Source organism: Vanacampus margaritifer, chromosome 1 (genome assembly GCF_051991255.1).
Source record: "Vanacampus margaritifer isolate UIUO_Vmar chromosome 1, RoL_Vmar_1.0, whole genome shotgun sequence".
NCBI lineage: Eukaryota > Metazoa > Chordata > Actinopteri > Syngnathiformes > Syngnathidae > Vanacampus > Vanacampus margaritifer.
In genome coordinates this window covers 68459373-68481553 of record NC_135432.1, presented here as the reverse complement: position 1 = coordinate 68481553, position 22181 = coordinate 68459373, and the positions used below count along the sequence as shown (strand labels likewise).

General features: G+C 40.1%; 1 long non-coding RNA gene across 28 annotated transcripts in view; it reads left to right on the top strand.

The window, feature by feature from the left end:
• Positions 1-21534, top strand: part of LOC144052027 (uncharacterized) — a 32341-nt gene extending 10807 nt beyond the window's left edge. For 10 of the 28 annotated variants that reach the window (XR_013294146.1, XR_013294141.1, XR_013294133.1 and 7 more), the window contains 3 exons: positions 1602-7425; positions 9530-15345; positions 17462-21534. This is a non-coding gene — a long non-coding RNA (uncharacterized LOC144052027). The remainder of the gene's footprint in view (positions 1-1601; positions 7426-9529; positions 15346-17461) is intronic. The other 18 variants (XR_013294145.1, XR_013294144.1, XR_013294149.1 and 15 more) reach the window with 18 other exon arrangements.
• The last annotated feature ends 647 nt before the right edge of the window (positions 21535-22181 follow it).

Sequence of the window (22181 nt, the reverse complement as noted above, 5' to 3'; positions counted from 1 at the left end):
CAATTGCTAACAAAGGGTTTCGATAACGTTAAAATACAATGACCTGAATTGGACCCAAAATAGAGGAACACACCCCGGAGCTTGATCAACTCTGGCGGGGCCGCCCTTGAGGGAGGGTGTCTAGTGACAATGGCCGAAACACCCAATGATCTCAAGGTTCACTACTGATGATGTGTTCCTACCCTAAATCACAGCAGGGACACTATAAAACTGTTAACTGAAATAGGAAATAATACCCTGCTGTACTCATTGCGATAAGTTTTTATTTAAATGTGGGACCTTTGTGGTTAGTATGGGTTATAGTTTCATGAAAGGTGAAAATCCAGCCCTAAACTCAACCTGTCTCAAATATGGTGTTAACCCACCCCTGCACAATGTCCTATTTAAAAAAAAAAAAAAAAAAAAAAAAAAAAAATTACCGTTTTATTACTGCATTTTCGGGGACGGTTGCCCTAACCTCAACCCGTTTCAAATATGGTGTTAACCCACCCTGATACAAGGTCCTAACCTCAACCAGTTGACTTACTGCACATTCTGGGAAGGTTGCCCTAACCTCAACCAGTTGCAAGTATGATGTTAACCTCACCCCGGTACAAGATCCTAACCTCAACCAGTTGAATTACTACATATTCTAGAAAGGTTGCCCTAACCTCAACCGGTTCCAAGTATGGTGTTAACCCACCCCGATACAAGGTCCTAACCTCAACCAGTTGACTTACTACGCATTCTGGGAAGGTTGCCCTAACCTCAACCAGTTTCAAGTATGATGTTAACCCACCCCGGTACAAAATCCTAACCTCAACCAGTTGAATTCCTACATATTCTAGAAAGGTTGCCCTAACCTCAACCGGTTCCAAGTATGGTGTTAACCCACCCCGATACAAATTCCTAACCTCAACCAGTTGAATTACTATATATTCTAGGAAAGTTGCCCTAACCTCAACCCATTTCAAGTATGGTGTTAACCCACCCCGGTACAAAGTCCTAACCTCAACCAGTGGAATTAATATATATTCTAGGAAGGGTGCCTAACCCCAACCCCTAACCCTAACCTCAACCATTTGGGGCTCTATATAAACCCTACCTTGGTCCAAACCCTAAACCCAACCCTCGGAGGGTTTTATTGAAAGCAGATCTTAGTCTGGATACCTTTTTGCTTGAGTAGAGGCTAAGTATCTCAAAAGGAAACTCTTATTGTGGGTACAAGTTTAATAAAGGTCAGACACATTTTTTATTATATGACGATTTTTTATGATATTGAGATTTTTTTATGATATTAAGATTTTTATTAAACAAAGGTGAGAGACATAAGCATAAGAGTGCTGTATGACGAGCGCCGGCCCGTGCCTTGCCCCTGGTATTTCGACAACCGTCCAGTCAATTTGATGAGGCGGGAAATACCCGGGAGTTAACCCTTATGCCATAACCTAACCCAGCCAGAGCCTTCGGACGTTCGCACTTGGTCAAGCAGTATGTGTCTCACTATGTACATAAATTATACTGATGTGCATACATATTACTGTGTAGGCAACTATAAAGGTTTTGTCAAGAATTTTTTCAAGTATTTTAAGCGGGGTTTACCTTTGTGTTTGTGATTACAGAAGGATTCCCTCGAAATGGCTCAACGTGCCAAATATGATGACTTTCAACTGATGACGAGGGGTATTAGTCAATATATAAAAGCTAAACACCATTTACAACGAACCAACTCTACAACTCCGATCCCAAATAGACTCATGTACATGGAAGATACGTTAATAAGGAGGGTTTTCCCATCCCATCCAACTGAAATGTCGACCAACCAAAAAATTGTAAATGCAAAAAATTGGACACACGCAACTGTTCGTACATTGGAGGACCACCACACGGACTGTATGACGGAAGCGGTGGAAAAACTTATGGGTCTTCCAAGAGACAAATGGGAAGACGCGGTTGCAGTGGCAAAAAGATGGGTCAATAAGGACCTCAGGAGAATTAATCAGGACTGGCTACTAGCTACAATTGCGGAATTACAGGACATGATTACACCGCCGGGGGAATCCCCACGCAAACGTAGGGCAGACATTCCACCTGAAACACTGGACCCTGAGCTGGAACAGTCAAAAACTTATTGCCTGGAACCGTTTGAGACTAATTCAGATGTTGAACTTTTTCCAACGGCAATGGATGAGGCATTGGCGCAACACGAACTATCGCAGGTATTTCCACTTCTACCTATGCGTCCCATTGTACCACAACGATCATTATTTGAGAGACACGAACATGACGGGGACAAACTTAATAACTGGACCTTGACACCGGGACGCCCCATATTGATTATGGGAGATTCAAATATGGCGAATTTACCACAAATAGAGGACAATAGAATCCAGGTGGACTGTTTTCCAGGGGCCAAACTGGATAATGCCACAAATATCTTAAAAAACAACACACCAATTTCAGAAGAGGTCATTGCAGTCATCCTCTCCTTTGGAATAAATAACCGTCACCATTCCAACATGGTAAATGTTAAAAAAGAAATAAATAGACTCCTCAAGGCAGCGACGGTAGTGTTCCCTCGGGCAGAGGTTTACATCCCGCTTGTAAATGCGTCCAACTTACTCCCAAGGAAAGAAATGGCAAACATTCAGATGATGAACTTTCACATCCAGTCTACGCAAAGAGGTATACAGAGACTCCAAAAAGATCAATTTAAGACGATCCAGGACAACATTCACTGGACCCTCGAAACAGGTGCCCAAATGTGGAAATGGTGGTCGTCTTTTTTAGACTCACCCCAACCAATTCTCGGGGAACCACGAAACCCCTAAAAAGGGCAAATGGCATTATAAACCTGTCGACGAATTTTAAACTAACTCCGGCCCAAGAAAGTATACTCAGTAAGGGACTAACGTTTATTCCCACACTAAAACAAAAGACTAGACAGGAGCATCTTAGAGATTCCATTAAAACAGATTTACGGTCCTATCACCGACGACTAAAATGTCAAATTTACTTTGGACTCTCAGATCCACCTACAGGGGGACACTTCCTCCCCAAATCTAATTGGGCACCAGACGCACGCTTGCTTCCGGATCAAATCAGGGACTTGATTGACATGGATAGGAGATCGGTTAAAGACTTAATCAACAACACTAAGGAAAAAACAAATATTACACAGGAAGAATCAAGGGCCTTAAAGGAATTACAAGAAGATTCGAGAATAATACTGAAACCAGCGGATAAGGGCAACAGTTGGGTAATAATGGACAAAATACAGTATATAAAGGAAGGACTAAGACAATTACAGGACACACATTACTACACACCGTTAATAACTCCATGGTATCCGGAAACAAAAGAAATTATCAAGAATATCCTGATAAATATGAAAAAAAGAAAAGTACTGAATAAAAAACAAACCAGGTTTTTGGAAGGGCCTGAAAAACCTAGACCCAGATACTTCTATATGCTTCCTAAGGTGCACAAATTGCCAAGTAAATGGCCGGTTCCTGGTATTATGCCACCGGGTCGCCCAATTGTATCGGACTGCGGAAGTGAGAGCTACGAAATTGCGAGCTATATAGACTCTTTTCTTACTCCGATCTCGACAAAACATCCAAGCTACCTGAAGGATACGACAGATTTTATACAAAAAGTCAGAAATGTTGAAGTTACAGAACCCTTGACTCTGTTCACCTTGGATGTAAATAGCCTGTATACTAACATTGATATTGACCTAGGCATGGCGGCGGTGAGGGACACTTTGGCTAAATTCCCGGACAAGAATAGACCGGATGATGACATCCTTAAACTCTTGCATGTGAGTTTAACGCGGAATGACTTTGAGTTTGATGATAAATATTATTTACAGACAAAGGGAACAGCGATGGGCAAAAAATTTGCCCCTGCATATGCAAATATTTATATGGCGGTGTGGGAGGAATCCATTTTGAAAACATGTGAGAAAATTCCAAAACTGTACTTGAGGTACTTGGATGACATATGGGGGATATGGGAACACTCTAAGGAAGATCTTGAAAGTTTCTTTAAACTTTTAAATGATCATCATCCCCTCATTACACTAGAACGAACGACCAGTTTAAAAGAAATACAGTTTTTGGATACACTGGTGTACAAGTCCGATACGTTACCACAAACTTTAATGACTAGGATATATTTTAAACCTACAGACACACACGCGTTGTTGCATAGAACCAGCTTCCACCCAAAACACACCTTCAAAGGGGTAGTTAAGTCACAGTTGCTTAGATACGACAGAATCTGTTCCGAATTACGACATAGGAAGGCAGCTGAAATAACTCTGTTCAGATCGCTACGCAACAGGGGCTACTCCAGGACTCTTCTACGATCCATCAGGAAACAGGTCTACACCGAGAAAGCACAAGGAGCCAAGAATACACCACAACGGCGGTTACTACCCTGTATCTCCACGTATTCGACTTTTGCATTGAGAGCACATCGACAATTGCGTCAGAACTTCCAAGAAAAAATGAAAGAGGTACCCAACTCATCACACTTACGTTTTGTTTCGGCATTCGGGAAAAATCCAAACCTTAAAGACTTGTTAGTTAGATCTAGATTGACTTCTCCGATGACGACCATCAAACGAACAAAACACCAAAAAACACTCAGAAATGAGAACACGGGGGACCGTCTAACTCCACACTATACGGCTCCAAATAAATCAAACTGTGTATACCTAATAAGCTGCAATATGTGCAAAGCTAAATATGTGGGGGAAACCAGAAATACTCTCCTCACCAGAAAGGCACATCACAAATATAACGTTAGAACCGAGAAAAAGACAGATACCTATCTAGTCAAACACTTCTTACGACATGGGGAGGACAGAATGAAATTTCGAGTTCTTGAACAAAACTCCAAGTGGACATCTACAGAAAGAAAGAAAAAGGAATGGGGATGGATTAGAAAATTAGGAACTATATACCCGGGGGGTCTAAATGAAAAGTACAAAAAAGCAGGGGAATAGTAGTGGACTAATGGAATACAAACAAAAATAGAAAAAATGCCTGACAATTTGGAGTTGAAACATGGATCAAGTTAGATTTTAAATAATGGAAATAAGACTTACTTTGAATAAGGGGACTTATTAAAATCGTTGGATAACCTGAAAAATTCAGTCTTTACTGTAACTATAAAAAGTAAACGGAGCGATGAAGACAACAAATAACCAATTAAATTGGTACAAGTAGGTGTCTGACGCTTAACAATGCGATTTTCTACTTTAAGGAAGGATGACGAAAAGATCACAATTAATACCGCAAGAGGAGTAGTAGATGGAGGATGTGATAAGAGTGTCTAACCAACAGAGTAGTTGCACCTGCGACAACATGATATGTTGGCTTTACTCACCGCTGACACCTCCTCCTCTTTTTCTGGATAAAACAGACATAAACAGTTTCATTAATATAGTAAACATAAAAAGGAATACACGGATGGAGATAAGGTAGACGAACCACTCTAATTTCGGAATAAACTTTGACCTGGACACTCAAATATGGGAAGCGGAAGAGGCACAATATTAAAGTTAATATTTAGATAAATGGAGTTGCGTAATCCGTTGATTGAGAATAAATCTTCTTCACATATTGGACTCTGGATAATATCAGCTAAAGAGGGGCCTCATACAAATAAATCATTATATCCCTGATGACTTGAGTATCTCTTTTATTATTCTTTTATTATTTTTAGACTTACTAGAGAAATGTTTATATTGGTCTACTTTCACTCTTTTTCCCATTCTTCCCTCCAAATAGGAGGGAGCCAGTGGGAGATTAGAGTCGCCAGCCCGGTCCGGCTACGGAGGGTTCGGTCCGTACAGACCCCTCTCCGAGACTCTAATCTCTCCTTCTCAAAATATATGAGGATGCTCTTATTTTTCCCTTTCTCTTTTTCCTTCTCTATTCTCTCAAACTTTTTTGATTTTTCCACCTTTCACTCCTTCTTAAATTCCCCCCCCCCCTCTATTTTCTTATCTTGTTCCTCCCCCTTTCTCTTTCCCTCTTCCTCTCACTCACAAACCCTCCCCCTTTTTTGTCCCACATCACTTTTTCTCATTATCTTTTAATTCTTCCTTTTCTTCCCCAAACAATTTTTTTCTCTCTCTCTCACTTCCCCTATTTGTCTATTTTCTTTCCTTTTCTCAATAAATTTAATTAAAACGACTTTTGACTCAATGATTTAATTAATAAACTTTGAGTTCTTCTTCTAACCAACTCGTTTTCTGACTCTTTCTATATACAAGAGATGTTGATCTAATCTGAACGGCTCCTCAATTTGACCACTAGATGGCAGCATAGGGTAATGCATGTACTCTAATTTAGATGGAACATGCGGACAGGGCATGCTAATTACCCAGAATACACCATATATTCCGTTCTAAAACAAAAACTTTAAGGGAGATGTATTAGCAGTTTGAATTCTGAGAAGGGGGATTTAAGAGTTTAATCTGATAATAGATATTAAAACCCGTCAGTTAATTTTTAATTTTTAATTTTTAATTTTACTTTTGGAAAAATGAAAAGGTTTCACACCGTCAATTAAAGGAGTACGGACAGTAATGACCTCTAGGGCTTTTCGACGTAAGTGGTAGGACAAACCATCCTGATTGAGGCACGCCTTCCAGATTGGTCAGTATACGCAGTCTCTTCTTGTTATTTTCTTACATAGTTACAAATACCAGGGGCTGTGCGGTGTAATGGAGCACTGGTATTTTCAAAAAATGCCAGGGGTTTTGCGATGTATGATAACACTGGCATTTTCTAACTTTCTCTCCTTCTCCTCTTCTTCTCCTTCTCCTCTTCTTCTCCTCCTCCTCTTCTTCTCCTCCTCCTCCTCCTCTTCTTCTCCTCCTTTTCCCCTCCTTTTCTCCTCCTTTTCCCCTCCTTTTCTCCTCCTTTTCCCCTCCTTTTCTCCTCCTTTTCTCCTCCTTTTCTCCTCTTCTTCTTATCACCTGTACGTTCTCTATTTCCCTCTTTAGTTCTCATTTCATTTCTTATTTTCCTTACAGCCATTATTTCTTCTTTAATTCTGTCTTACTCTCTGTCCTTTCTTTTTTTCTCTGTCTATAATTTCGATCTTTTTTAATACCTCTGTACCTTTTCTATTTCTCTCTTAACTCTAACCTCTGTGCTTTCTTACAATCTTTATTTCTTCTTTAATTCTGTCCTACTCTCTATTTCCCCCCCTATTTTCTTCTGTCAATAACTTCACTCTCCTTTAATACCTTAAAGTCTATACATCTGTTTTCTCCACTTAATTTTAATTCATCCTATTAAACTTCGTTCTTGCTCTTTAGCGACATCTCGTGGTGATAATCACTCCTGTAAGCAACAGACTAAGGTAGTTCATCCTTCGATTTCAACTACCTTCCCCCTCAACCGCCTTTCCCCTCGACTGAGGGTGAGTACATTTTATACATCTGAATGTTGAATATATACAGAACCAAAGGTTAGAAACGGTCACAAAGGGAGGTAATGTATTACTTCTATAGAGGGTGTATAGTTATTAACGCCTCAATAGTATATAATGAAATACTAGGTATCTGAAATAAATAATAAACATTTCTGGACAGGACATAAAAACTGGCTGACAACTTCAACTCCCTTGGGAATGTAAAATGTTTACTAAACAGATGGTGGAAGAAGCATGTAATTTGTCTCATATAGACTTCATTAACCTCTGATGGACTCCCGAAAGGTACCCATAGAGGGAGACATTTACTAAAATGAGAAAATTAGGGAACGGGAAAAAGTTGCAAAAATCTATCATGCATTGAATGATTTTTATGGGACCTTATGGTACAACGAACCACATATAGGATGGTTTAAACATAAAATAAATCGGGCTTAAAGTACAATTTCCAAATGACATATTACAAGGTTGGTTTCATTAAGCACCAACAAATCAAGGGTACACAATTGCTAACAAAGGGTTTCGATAACGTTAAAATACAATGACCTGAATTGGACCCAAAATAGAGGAACACACCCCGGAGCTTGATCAACTCTGGCGGGGCCGCCCTTGAGGGAGGGTGTCTAGTGACAATGGCCGAAACACCCAATGATCTCAAGGTTCACTACTGATGATGTGTTCCTACCCTAAATCACAGCAGGGACACTATAAAACTGTTAACTGAAATAGGAAATAATACCCTGCTGTACTCATTGCGATAAGTTTTTATTTAAATGTGGGACCTTTGTGGTTAGTATGGGTTATAGTTTCATGAAAGGTGAAAATCCAGCCCTAAACTCAACCTGTCTCAAATATGGTGTTAACCCACCCCTGCACAATGTCCTATTTAAAAAAAAAAAAAAAAAATTACCGTTTTATTACTGCATTTTCGGGGACGGTTGCCCTAACCTCAACCCGTTTCAAATATGGTGTTAACCCACCCTGATACAAGGTCCTAACCTCAACCAGTTGACTTACTGCACATTCTGGGAAGGTTGCCCTAACCTCAACCAGTTGCAAGTATGATGTTAACCTCACCCCGGTACAAGATCCTAACCTCAACCAGTTGAATTACTACATATTCTAGAAAGGTTGCCCTAACCTCAACCGGTTCCAAGTATGGTGTTAACCCACCCCGATACAAGGTCCTAACCTCAACCAGTTGACTTACTACGCATTCTGGGAAGGTTGCCCTAACCTCAACCAGTTTCAAGTATGATGTTAACCCACCCCGGTACAAAATCCTAACCTCAACCAGTTGAATTCCTACATATTCTAGAAAGGTTGCCCTAACCTCAACCGGTTCCAAGTATGGTGTTAACCCACCCCGATACAAATTCCTAACCTCAACCAGTTGAATTACTATATATTCTAGGAAAGTTGCCCTAACCTCAACCCATTTCAAGTATGGTGTTAACCCACCCCGGTACAAAGTCCTAACCTCAACCAGTGGAATTAATATATATTCTAGGAAGGGTGCCTAACCCCAACCCCTAACCCTAACCTCAACCATTTGGGGCTCTATATAAACCCTACCTTGGTCCAAACCCTAAACCCAACCCTCGGAGGGTTTTATTGAAAGCAGATCTTAGTCTGGATACCTTTTTGCTTGAGTAGAGGCTAAGTATCTCAAAAGGAAACTCTTATTGTGGGTACAAGTTTAATAAAGGTCAGACACATTTTTTATTATATGACGATTTTTTATGATATTGAGATTTTTTTATGATATTAAGATTTTTATTAAACAGAGGTGAGAGACATAAGCATAAGAGTGCTGTATGACGAGCGCCGGCCCGTGCCTTGCCCCTGGTATTTCGACAACCGTCCAGTCAATTTGATGAGGCGGGAAATACCCGGGAGTTAACCCTTATGCCATAACCTAACCCAGCCAGAGCCTTCGGACGTTCGCACTTGGTCAAGCAGTATGTGTCTCACTATGTACATAAATTATACTGATGTGCATACATATTACTGTGTAGGCAACTATAAAGGTTTTGTCAAGAATTTTTTCAAGTATTTTAAGCGGGGTTTACCTTTGTGTTTGTGATTACAGAAGGATTCCCTCGAAATGGCTCAACGTGCCAAATATGATGACTTTCAACTGATGACGAGGGGTATTAGTCAATATATAAAAGCTAAACACCATTTACAACGAACCAACTCTACAACTCCGATCCCAAATAGACTCATGTACATGGAAGATACGTTAATAAGGAGGGTTTTCCCATCCCATCCAACTGAAATGTCGACCAACCAAAAAATTGTAAATGCAAAAAATTGGACACACGCAACTGTTCGTACATTGGAGGACCACCACACGGACTGTATGACGGAAGCGGTGGAAAAACTTATGGGTCTTCCAAGAGACAAATGGGAAGACGCGGTTGCAGTGGCAAAAAGATGGGTCAATAAGGACCTCAGGAGAATTAATCAGGACTGGCTACTAGCTACAATTGCGGAATTACAGGACATGATTACACCGCCGGGGGAATCCCCACGCAAACGTAGGGCAGACATTCCACCTGAAACACTGGACCCTGAGCTGGAACAGTCAAAAACTTATTGCCTGGAACCGTTTGAGACTAATTCAGATGTTGAACTTTTTCCAACGGCAATGGATGAGGCATTGGCGCAACACGAACTATCGCAGGTATTTCCACTTCTACCTATGCGTCCCATTGTACCACAACGATCATTATTTGAGAGACACGAACATGACGGGGACAAACTTAATAACTGGACCTTGACACCGGGACGCCCCATATTGATTATGGGAGATTCAAATATGGCGAATTTACCACAAATAGAGGACAATAGAATCCAGGTGGACTGTTTTCCAGGGGCCAAACTGGATAATGCCACAAATATCTTAAAAAACAACACACCAATTTCAGAAGAGGTCATTGCAGTCATCCTCTCCTTTGGAATAAATAACCGTCACCATTCCAACATGGTAAATGTTAAAAAAGAAATAAATAGACTCCTCAAGGCAGCGACGGTAGTGTTCCCTCGGGCAGAGGTTTACATCCCGCTTGTAAATGCGTCCAACTTACTCCCAAGGAAAGAAATGGCAAACATTCAGATGATGAACTTTCACATCCAGTCTACGCAAAGAGGTATACAGAGACTCCAAAAAGATCAATTTAAGACGATCCAGGACAACATTCACTGGACCCTCGAAACAGGTGCCCAAATGTGGAAATGGTGGTCGTCTTTTTTAGACTCACCCCAACCAATTCTCGGGGAACCACGAAACCCCTAAAAAGGGCAAATGGCATTATAAACCTGTCGACGAATTTTAAACTAACTCCGGCCCAAGAAAGTATACTCAGTAAGGGACTAACGTTTATTCCCACACTAAAACAAAAGACTAGACAGGAGCATCTTAGAGATTCCATTAAAACAGATTTACGGTCCTATCACCGACGACTAAAATGTCAAATTTACTTTGGACTCTCAGATCCACCTACAGGGGGACACTTCCTCCCCAAATCTAATTGGGCACCAGACGCACGCTTGCTTCCGGATCAAATCAGGGACTTGATTGACATGGATAGGAGATCGGTTAAAGACTTAATCAACAACACTAAGGAAAAAACAAATATTACACAGGAAGAATCAAGGGCCTTAAAGGAATTACAAGAAGATTCGAGAATAATACTGAAACCAGCGGATAAGGGCAACAGTTGGGTAATAATGGACAAAATACAGTATATAAAGGAAGGACTAAGACAATTACAGGACACACATTACTACACACCGTTAATAACTCCATGGTATCCGGAAACAAAAGAAATTATCAAGAATATCCTGATAAATATGAAAAAAAGAAAAGTACTGAATAAAAAACAAACCAGGTTTTTGGAAGGGCCTGAAAAACCTAGACCCAGATACTTCTATATGCTTCCTAAGGTGCACAAATTGCCAAGTAAATGGCCGGTTCCTGGTATTATGCCACCGGGTCGCCCAATTGTATCGGACTGCGGAAGTGAGAGCTACGAAATTGCGAGCTATATAGACTCTTTTCTTACTCCGATCTCGACAAAACATCCAAGCTACCTGAAGGATACGACAGATTTTATACAAAAAGTCAGAAATGTTGAAGTTACAGAACCCTTGACTCTGTTCACCTTGGATGTAAATAGCCTGTATACTAACATTGATATTGACCTAGGCATGGCGGCGGTGAGGGACACTTTGGCTAAATTCCCGGACAAGAATAGACCGGATGATGACATCCTTAAACTCTTGCATGTGAGTTTAACGCGGAATGACTTTGAGTTTGATGATAAATATTATTTACAGACAAAGGGAACAGCGATGGGCAAAAAATTTGCCCCTGCATATGCAAATATTTATATGGCGGTGTGGGAGGAATCCATTTTGAAAACATGTGAGAAAATTCCAAAACTGTACTTGAGGTACTTGGATGACATATGGGGGATATGGGAACACTCTAAGGAAGATCTTGAAAGTTTCTTTAAACTTTTAAATGATCATCATCCCCTCATTACACTAGAACGAACGACCAGTTTAAAAGAAATACAGTTTTTGGATACACTGGTGTACAAGTCCGATACGTTACCACAAACTTTAATGACTAGGATATATTTTAAACCTACAGACACACACGCGTTGTTGCATAGAACCAGCTTCCACCCAAAACACACCTTCAAAGGGGTAGTTAAGTCACAGTTGCTTAGATACGACAGAATCTGTTCCGAATTACGACATAGGAAGGCAGCTGAAATAACTCTGTTCAGATCGCTACGCAACAGGGGCTACTCCAGGACTCTTCTACGATCCATCAGGAAACAGGTCTACACCGAGAAAGCACAAGGAGCCAAGAATACACCACAACGGCGGTTACTACCCTGTATCTCCACGTATTCGACTTTTGCATTGAGAGCACATCGACAATTGCGTCAGAACTTCCAAGAAAAAATGAAAGAGGTACCCAACTCATCACACTTACGTTTTGTTTCGGCATTCGGGAAAAATCCAAACCTTAAAGACTTGTTAGTTAGATCTAGATTGACTTCTCCGATGACGACCATCAAACGAACAAAACACCAAAAAACACTCAGAAATGAGAACACGGGGGACCGTCTAACTCCACACTATACGGCTCCAAATAAATCAAACTGTGTATACCTAATAAGCTGCAATATGTGCAAAGCTAAATATGTGGGGGAAACCAGAAATACTCTCCTCACCAGAAAGGCACATCACAAATATAACGTTAGAACCGAGAAAAAGACAGATACCTATCTAGTCAAACACTTCTTACGACATGGGGAGGAAAGAATGAAATTTCGAGTTCTTGAACAAAACTCCAAGTGGACATCTACAGAAAGAAAGAAAAAGGAATGGGGATGGATTAGAAAATTAGGAACTATATACCCGGGGGGTCTAAATGAAAAGTACAAAAAAGCAGGGGAATAGTAGTGGACTAATGGAATACAAACAAAAATAGAAAAAATGCCTGACAATTTGGAGTTGAAACATGGATCAAGTTAGATTTTAAATAATGGAAATAAGACTTACTTTGAATAAGGGGACTTATTAAAATCGTTGGATAACCTGAAAAATTCAGTCTTTACTGTAACTATAAAAAGTAAACGGAGCGATGAAGACAACAAATAACCAATTAAATTGGTACAAGTAGGTGTCTGACGCTTAACAATGCGATTTTCTACTTTAAGGAAGGATGACGAAAAGATCACAATTAATACCGCAAGAGGAGTAGTAGATGGAGGATGTGATAAGAGTGTCTAACCAACAGAGTAGTTGCACCTGCGACAACATGATATGTTGGCTTTACTCACCGCTGACACCTCCTCCTCTTTTTCTGGATAAAACAGACATAAACAGTTTCATTAATATAGTAAACATAAAAAGGAATACACGGATGGAGATAAGGTAGACGAACCACTCTAATTTCGGAATAAACTTTGACCTGGACACTCAAATATGGGAAGCGGAAGAGGCACAATATTAAAGTTAATATTTAGATAAATGGAGTTGCGTAATCCGTTGATTGAGAATAAATCTTCTTCACATATTGGACTCTGGATAATATCAGCTAAAGAGGGGCCTCATACAAATAAATCATTATATCCCTGATGACTTGAGTATCTCTTTTATTATTCTTTTATTATTTTTAGACTTACTAGAGAAATGTTTATATTGGTCTACTTTCACTCTTTTTCCCATTCTTCCCTCCAAATAGGAGGGAGCCAGTGGGAGATTAGAGTCGCCAGCCCGGTCCGGCTACGGAGGGTTCGGTCCGTACAGACCCCTCTCCGAGACTCTAATCTCTCCTTCTCAAAATATATGAGGATGCTCTTATTTTTCCCTTTCTCTTTTTCCTTCTCTATTCTCTCAAACTTTTTTGATTTTTCCACCTTTCACTCCTTCTTAAATTCCCCCCCCCCCTCTATTTTCTTATCTTGTTCCTCCCCCTTTCTCTTTCCCTCTTCCTCTCACTCACAAACCCTCCCCCTTTTTTGTCCCACATCACTTTTTCTCATTATCTTTTAATTCTTCCTTTTCTTCCCCAAACAATTTTTTTCTCTCTCTCTCACTTCCCCTATTTGTCTATTTTCTTTCCTTTTCTCAATAAATTTAATTAAAACGACTTTTGACTCAATGATTTAATTAATAAACTTTGAGTTCTTCTTCTAACCAACTCGTTTTCTGACTCTTTCTATATACAAGAGATGTTGATCTAATCTGAACGGCTCCTCAATTTGACCACTAGATGGCAGCATAGGGTAATGCATGTACTCTAATTTAGATGGAACATGCGGACAGGGCATGCTAATTACCCAGAATACACCATATATTCCGTTCTAAAACAAAAACTTTAAGGGAGATGTATTAGCAGTTTGAATTCTGAGAAGGGGGATTTAAGAGTTTAATCTGATAATAGATATTAAAACCCGTCAGTTAATTTTTAATTTTTAATTTTTAATTTTACTTTTGGAAAAATGAAAAGGTTTCACACCGTCAATTAAAGGAGTACGGACAGTAATGACCTCTAGGGCTTTTCGACGTAAGTGGTAGGACAAACCATCCTGATTGAGGCACGCCTTCCAGATTGGTCAGTATACGCAGTCTCTTCTTGTTATTTTCTTACATAGTTACAAATACCAGGGGCTGTGCGGTGTAATGGAGCACTGGTATTTTCAAAAAATGCCAGGGGTTTTGCGATGTATGATAACACTGGCATTTTCTAACTTTCTCTCCTTCTCCTCTTCTTCTCCTTCTCCTCTTCTTCTCCTCCTCCTCTTCTTCTCCTCCTCCTCCTCCTCCTCTTCTTCTCCTCCTTTTCCCCTCCTTTTCCCCTCCTTTTCTCCTCCTTTTCCCCTCCTTTTCTCCTCCTTTTCTCCTCCTTTTCTCCTCTTCTTCTTATCACCTGTACGTTCTCTATTTCCCTCTTTAGTTCTCATTTCATTTCTTATTTTCCTTACAGCCATTATTTCTTCTTTAATTCTGTCTTACTCTCTGTCCTTTCTTTTTTTCTCTGTCTATAATTTCGATCTTTTTTAATACCTCTGTACCTTTTCTATTTCTCTCTTAACTCTAACCTCTGTGCTTTCTTACAATCTTTATTTCTTCTTTAATTCTGTCCTACTCTCTATTTCCCCCCCTATTTTCTTCTGTCAATAACTTCACTCTCCTTTAATACCTTAAAGTCTATACATCTGTTTTCTCCACTTAATTTTAATTCATCCTATTAAACTTCGTTCTTGCTCTTTAGCGACATCTCGTGGTGATAATCACTCCTGTAAGCAACAGACTAAGGTAGTTCATCCTTCGATTTCAACTACCTTCCCCCTCAACCGCCTTTCCCCTCGACTGAGGGTGAGTACATTTTATACATCTGAATGTTGAATATATACAGAACCAAAGGTTAGAAACGGTCACAAAGGGAGGTAATGTATTACTTCTATAGAGGGTGTATAGTTATTAACGCCTCAATAGTATATAATGAAATACTAGGTATCTGAAATAAATAATAAACATTTCTGGACAGGACATAAAAACTGGCTGACAACTTCAACTCCCTTGGGAATGTAAAATGTTTACTAAACAGATGGTGGAAGAAGCATGTAATTTGTCTCATATAGACTTCATTAACCTCTGATGGACTCCCGAAAGGTACCCATAGAGGGAGACATTTACTAAAATGAGAAAATTAGGGAACGGGAAAAAGTTGCAAAAATCTATCATGCATTGAATGATTTTTATGGGACCTTATGGTACAACGAACCACATATAGGATGGTTTAAACATAAAATAAATCGGGCTTAAAGTACAATTTCCAAATGACATATTACAAGGTTGGTTTCATTAAGCACCAACAAATCAAGGGTACACAATTGCTAACAAAGGGTTTCGATAACGTTAAAATACAATGACCTGAATTGGACCCAAAATAGAGGAACACACCCCGGAGCTTGATCAACTCTGGCGGGGCCGCCCTTGAGGGAGGGTGTCTAGTGACAATGGCCGAAACACCCAATGATCTCAAGGTTCACTACTGATGATGTGTTCCTACCCTAAATCACAGCAGGGACACTATAAAACTGTTAACTGAAATAGGAAATAATACCCTGCTGTACTCATTGCGATAAGTTTTTATTTAAATGTGGGACCTTTGTGGTTAGTATGGGTTATAGTTTCATGAAAGGTGAAAATCCAGCCCTAAACTCAACCTGTCTCAAATATGGTGTTAACCCACCCCTGCACAATGTCCTATTTAAAAAAAAAAAAAAAAAAAAAAAAAAAAAATTACCGTTTTATTACTGCATTTTCGGGGACGGTTGCCCTAACCTCAACCCGTTTCAAATATGGTGTTAACCCACCCTGATACAAGGTCCTAACCTCAACCAGTTGACTTACTGCACATTCTGGGAAGGTTGCCCTAACCTCAACCAGTTGCAAGTATGATGTTAACCTCACCCCGGTACAAGATCCTAACCTCAACCAGTTGAATTACTACATATTCTAGAAAGGTTGCCCTAACCTCAACCGGTTCCAAGTATGGTGTTAACCCACCCCGATACAAGGTCCTAACCTCAACCAGTTGACTTACTACGCATTCTGGGAAGGTTGCCCTAACCTCAACCAGTTTCAAGTATGATGTTAACCCACCCCGGTACAAAATCCTAACCTCAACCAGTTGAATTCCTACATATTCTAGAAAGGTTGCCCTAACCTCAACCGGTTCCAAGTATGGTGTTAACCCACCCCGATACAAATTCCTAACCTCAACCAGTTGAATTACTATATATTCTAGGAAAGTTGCCCTAACCTCAACCCATTTCAAGTATGGTGTTAACCCACCCCGGTACAAAGTCCTAACCTCAACCAGTGGAATTAATATATATTCTAGGAAGGGTGCCTAACCCCAACCCCTAACCCTAACCTCAACCATTTGGGGCTCTATATAAACCCTACCTTGGTCCAAACCCTAAACCCAACCCTCGGAGGGTTTTATTGAAAGCAGATCTTAGTCTGGATACCTTTTTGCTTGAGTAGAGGCTAAGTATCTCAAAAGGAAACTCTTATTGTGGGTACAAGTTTAATAAAGGTCAGACACATTTTTTATTATATGACGATTTTTTATGATATTGAGATTTTTTTATGATATTAAGATTTTTATTAAACAGAGGTGAGAGACATAAGCATAAGAGTGCTGTATGACGAGCGCCGGCCCGTGCCTTGCCCCTGGTATTTCGACAACCGTCCAGTCAATTTGATGAGGCGGGAAATACCCGGGAGTTAACCCTTATGCCATAACCTAACCCAGCCAGAGCCTTCGGACGTTCGCACTTGGTCAAGCAGTATGTGTCTCACTATGTACATAAATTATACTGATGTGCATACATATTACTGTGTAGGCAACTATAAAGGTTTTGTCAAGAATTTTTTCAAGTATTTTAAGCGGGGTTTACCTTTGTGTTTGTGATTACAGAAGGATTCCCTCGAAATGGCTCAACGTGCCAAATATGATGACTTTCAACTGATGACGAGGGGTATTAGTCAATATATAAAAGCTAAACACCATTTACAACGAACCAACTCTACAACTCCGATCCCAAATAGACTCATGTACATGGAAGATACGTTAATAAGGAGGGTTTTCCCATCCCATCCAACTGAAATGTCGACCAACCAAAAAATTGTAAATGCAAAAAATTGGACACACGCAACTGTTCGTACATTGGAGGACCACCACACGGACTGTATGACGGAAGCGGTGGAAAAACTTATGGGTCTTCCAAGAGACAAATGGGAAGACGCGGTTGCAGTGGCAAAAAGATGGGTCAATAAGGACCTCAGGAGAATTAATCAGGACTGGCTACTAGCTACAATTGCGGAATTACAGGACATGATTACACCGCCGGGGGAATCCCCACGCAAACGTAGGGCAGACATTCCACCTGAAACACTGGACCCTGAGCTGGAACAGTCAAAAACTTATTGCCTGGAACCGTTTGAGACTAATTCAGATGTTGAACTTTTTCCAACGGCAATGGATGAGGCATTGGCGCAACACGAACTATCGCAGGTATTTCCACTTCTACCTATGCGTCCCATTGTACCACAACGATCATTATTTGAGAGACACGAACATGACGGGGACAAACTTAATAACTGGACCTTGACACCGGGACGCCCCATATTGATTATGGGAGATTCAAATATGGCGAATTTACCACAAATAGAGGACAATAGAATCCAGGTGGACTGTTTTCCAGGGGCCAAACTGGATAATGCCACAAATATCTTAAAAAACAACACACCAATTTCAGAAGAGGTCATTGCAGTCATCCTCTCCTTTGGAATAAATAACCGTCACCATTCCAACATGGTAAATGTTAAAAAAGAAATAAATAGACTCCTCAAGGCAGCGACGGTAGTGTTCCCTCGGGCAGAGGTTTACATCCCGCTTGTAAATGCGTCCAACTTACTCCCAAGGAAAGAAATGGCAAACATTCAGATGATGAACTTTCACATCCAGTCTACGCAAAGAGGTATACAGAGACTCCAAAAAGATCAATTTAAGACGATCCAGGACAACATTCACTGGACCCTCGAAACAGGTGCCCAAATGTGGAAATGGTGGTCGTCTTTTTTAGACTCACCCCAACCAATTCTCGGGGAACCACGAAACCCCTAAAAAGGGCAAATGGCATTATAAACCTGTCGACGAATTTTAAACTAACTCCGGCCCAAGAAAGTATACTCAGTAAGGGACTAACGTTTATTCCCACACTAAAACAAAAGACTAGACAGGAGCATCTTAGAGATTCCATTAAAACAGATTTACGGTCCTATCACCGACGACTAAAATGTCAAATTTACTTTGGACTCTCAGATCCACCTACAGGGGGACACTTCCTCCCCAAATCTAATTGGGCACCAGACGCACGCTTGCTTCCGGATCAAATCAGGGACTTGATTGACATGGATAGGAGATCGGTTAAAGACTTAATCAACAACACTAAGGAAAAAACAAATATTACACAGGAAGAATCAAGGGCCTTAAAGGAATTACAAGAAGATTCGAGAATAATACTGAAACCAGCGGATAAGGGCAACAGTTGGGTAATAATGGACAAAATACAGTATATAAAGGAAGGACTAAGACAATTACAGGACACACATTACTACACACCGTTAATAACTCCATGGTATCCGGAAACAAAAGAAATTATCAAGAATATCCTGATAAATATGAAAAAAAGAAAAGTACTGAATAAAAAACAAACCAGGTTTTTGGAAGGGCCTGAAAAACCTAGACCCAGATACTTCTATATGCTTCCTAAGGTGCACAAATTGCCAAGTAAATGGCCGGTTCCTGGTATTATGCCACCGGGTCGCCCAATTGTATCGGACTGCGGAAGTGAGAGCTACGAAATTGCGAGCTATATAGACTCTTTTCTTACTCCGATCTCGACAAAACATCCAAGCTACCTGAAGGATACGACAGATTTTATACAAAAAGTCAGAAATGTTGAAGTTACAGAACCCTTGACTCTGTTCACCTTGGATGTAAATAGCCTGTATACTAACATTGATATTGACCTAGGCATGGCGGCGGTGAGGGACACTTTGGCTAAATTCCCGGACAAGAATAGACCGGATGATGACATCCTTAAACTCTTGCATGTGAGTTTAACGCGGAATGACTTTGAGTTTGATGATAAATATTATTTACAGACAAAGGGAACAGCGATGGGCAAAAAATTTGCCCCTGCATATGCAAATATTTATATGGCGGTGTGGGAGGAATCCATTTTGAAAACATGTGAGAAAATTCCAAAACTGTACTTGAGGTACTTGGATGACATATGGGGGATATGGGAACACTCTAAGGAAGATCTTGAAAGTTTCTTTAAACTTTTAAATGATCATCATCCCCTCATTACACTAGAACGAACGACCAGTTTAAAAGAAATACAGTTTTTGGATACACTGGTGTACAAGTCCGATACGTTACCACAAACTTTAATGACTAGGATATATTTTAAACCTACAGACACACACGCGTTGTTGCATAGAACCAGCTTCCACCCAAAACACACCTTCAAAGGGGTAGTTAAGTCACAGTTGCTTAGATACGACAGAATCTGTTCCGAATTACGACATAGGAAGGCAGCTGAAATAACTCTGTTCAGATCGCTACGCAACAGGGGCTACTCCAGGACTCTTCTACGATCCATCAGGAAACAGGTCTACACCGAGAAAGCGCAAGGAGCCAAGAATACACCACAACGGCGGTTACTACCCTGTATCTCCACGTATTCGACTTTTGCATTGAGAGCACATCGACAATTGCGTCAGAACTTCCAAGAAAAAATGAAAGAGGTACCCAACTCATCACACTTACGTTTTGTTTCGGCATTCGGGAAAAATCCAAACCTTAAAGACTTGTTAGTTAGATCTAGATTGACTTCTCCGATGACGACCATCAAACGAACAAAACACCAAAAAACACTCAGAAATGAGAACACGGGGGACCGTCTAACTCCACACTATACGGCTCCAAATAAATCAAACTGTGTATACCTAATAAGCTGCAATATGTGCAAAGCTAAATATGTGGGGGAAACCAGAAATACTCTCCTCACCAGAAAGGCACATCACAAATATAACGTTAGAACCGAGAAAAAGACAGATACCTATCTAGTCAAACACTTCTTACGACATGGGGAGGAAAGAATGAAATTTCGAGTTCTTGAACAAAACTCCAAGTGGACATCTACAGAAAGAAAGAAAAAGGAATGGGGATGGATTAGAAAATTAGGAACTATATACCCGGGGGGTCTAAATGAAAAGTACAAAAAAGCAGGGGAATAGTAGTGGACTAATGGAATACAAACAAAAATAGAAAAAATGCCTGACAATTTGGAGTTGAAACATGGATCAAGTTAGATTTTAAATAATGGAAATAAGACTTACTTTGAATAAGGGGACTTATTAAAATCGTTGGATAACCTGAAAAATTCAGTCTTTACTGTAACTATAAAAAGTAAACGGAGCGATGAAGACAACAAATAACCAATTAAATTGGTACAAGTAGGTGTCTGACGCTTAACAATGCGATTTTCTACTTTAAGGAAGGATGACGAAAAGATCACAATTAATACCGCAAGAGGAGTAGTAGATGGAGGATGTGATAAGAGTGTCTAACCAACAGAGTAGTTGCACCTGCGACAACATGATATGTTGGCTTTACTCACCGCTGACACCTCCTCCTCTTTTTCTGGATAAAACAGACATAAACAGTTTCATTAATATAGTAAACATAAAAAGGAATACACGGATGGAGATAAGGTAGACGAACCACTCTAATTTCGGAATAAACTTTGACCTGGACACTCAAATATGGGAAGCGGAAGAGGCACAATATTAAAGTTAATATTTAGATAAATGGAGTTGCGTAATCCGTTGATTGAGAATAAATCTTCTTCACATATTGGACTCTGGATAATATCAGCTAAAGAGGGGCCTCATACAAATAAATCATTATATCCCTGATGACTTGAGTATCTCTTTTATTATTCTTTTATTATTTTTAGACTTACTAGAGAAATGTTTATATTGGTCTACTTTCACTCTTTTTCCCATTCTTCCCTCCAAATAGGAGGGAGCCAGTGGGAGATTAGAGTCGCCAGCCCGGTCCGGCTACGGAGGGTTCGGTCCGTACAGACCCCTCTCCGAGACTCTAATCTCTCCTTCTCAAAATATATGAGGATGCTCTTATTTTTCCCTTTCTCTTTTTCCTTCTCTATTCTCTCAAACTTTTTTGATTTTTCCACCTTTCACTCCTTCTTAAATTCCCCCCCCCCCTCTATTTTCTTATCTTGTTCCTCCCCCTTTCTCTTTCCCTCTTCCTCTCACTCACAAACCCTCCCCCTTTTTTGTCCCACATCACTTTTTCTCATTATCTTTTAATTCTTCCTTTTCTTCCCCAAACAATTTTTTTCTCTCTCTCTCACTTCCCCTATTTGTCTATTTTCTTTCCTTTTCTCAATAAATTTAATTAAAACGACTTTTGACTCAATGATTTAATTAATAAACTTTGAGTTCTTCTTCTAACCAACTCGTTTTCTGACTCTTTCTATATACAAGAGATGTTGATCTAATCTGAACGGCTCCTCAATTTGACCACTAGATGGCAGCAT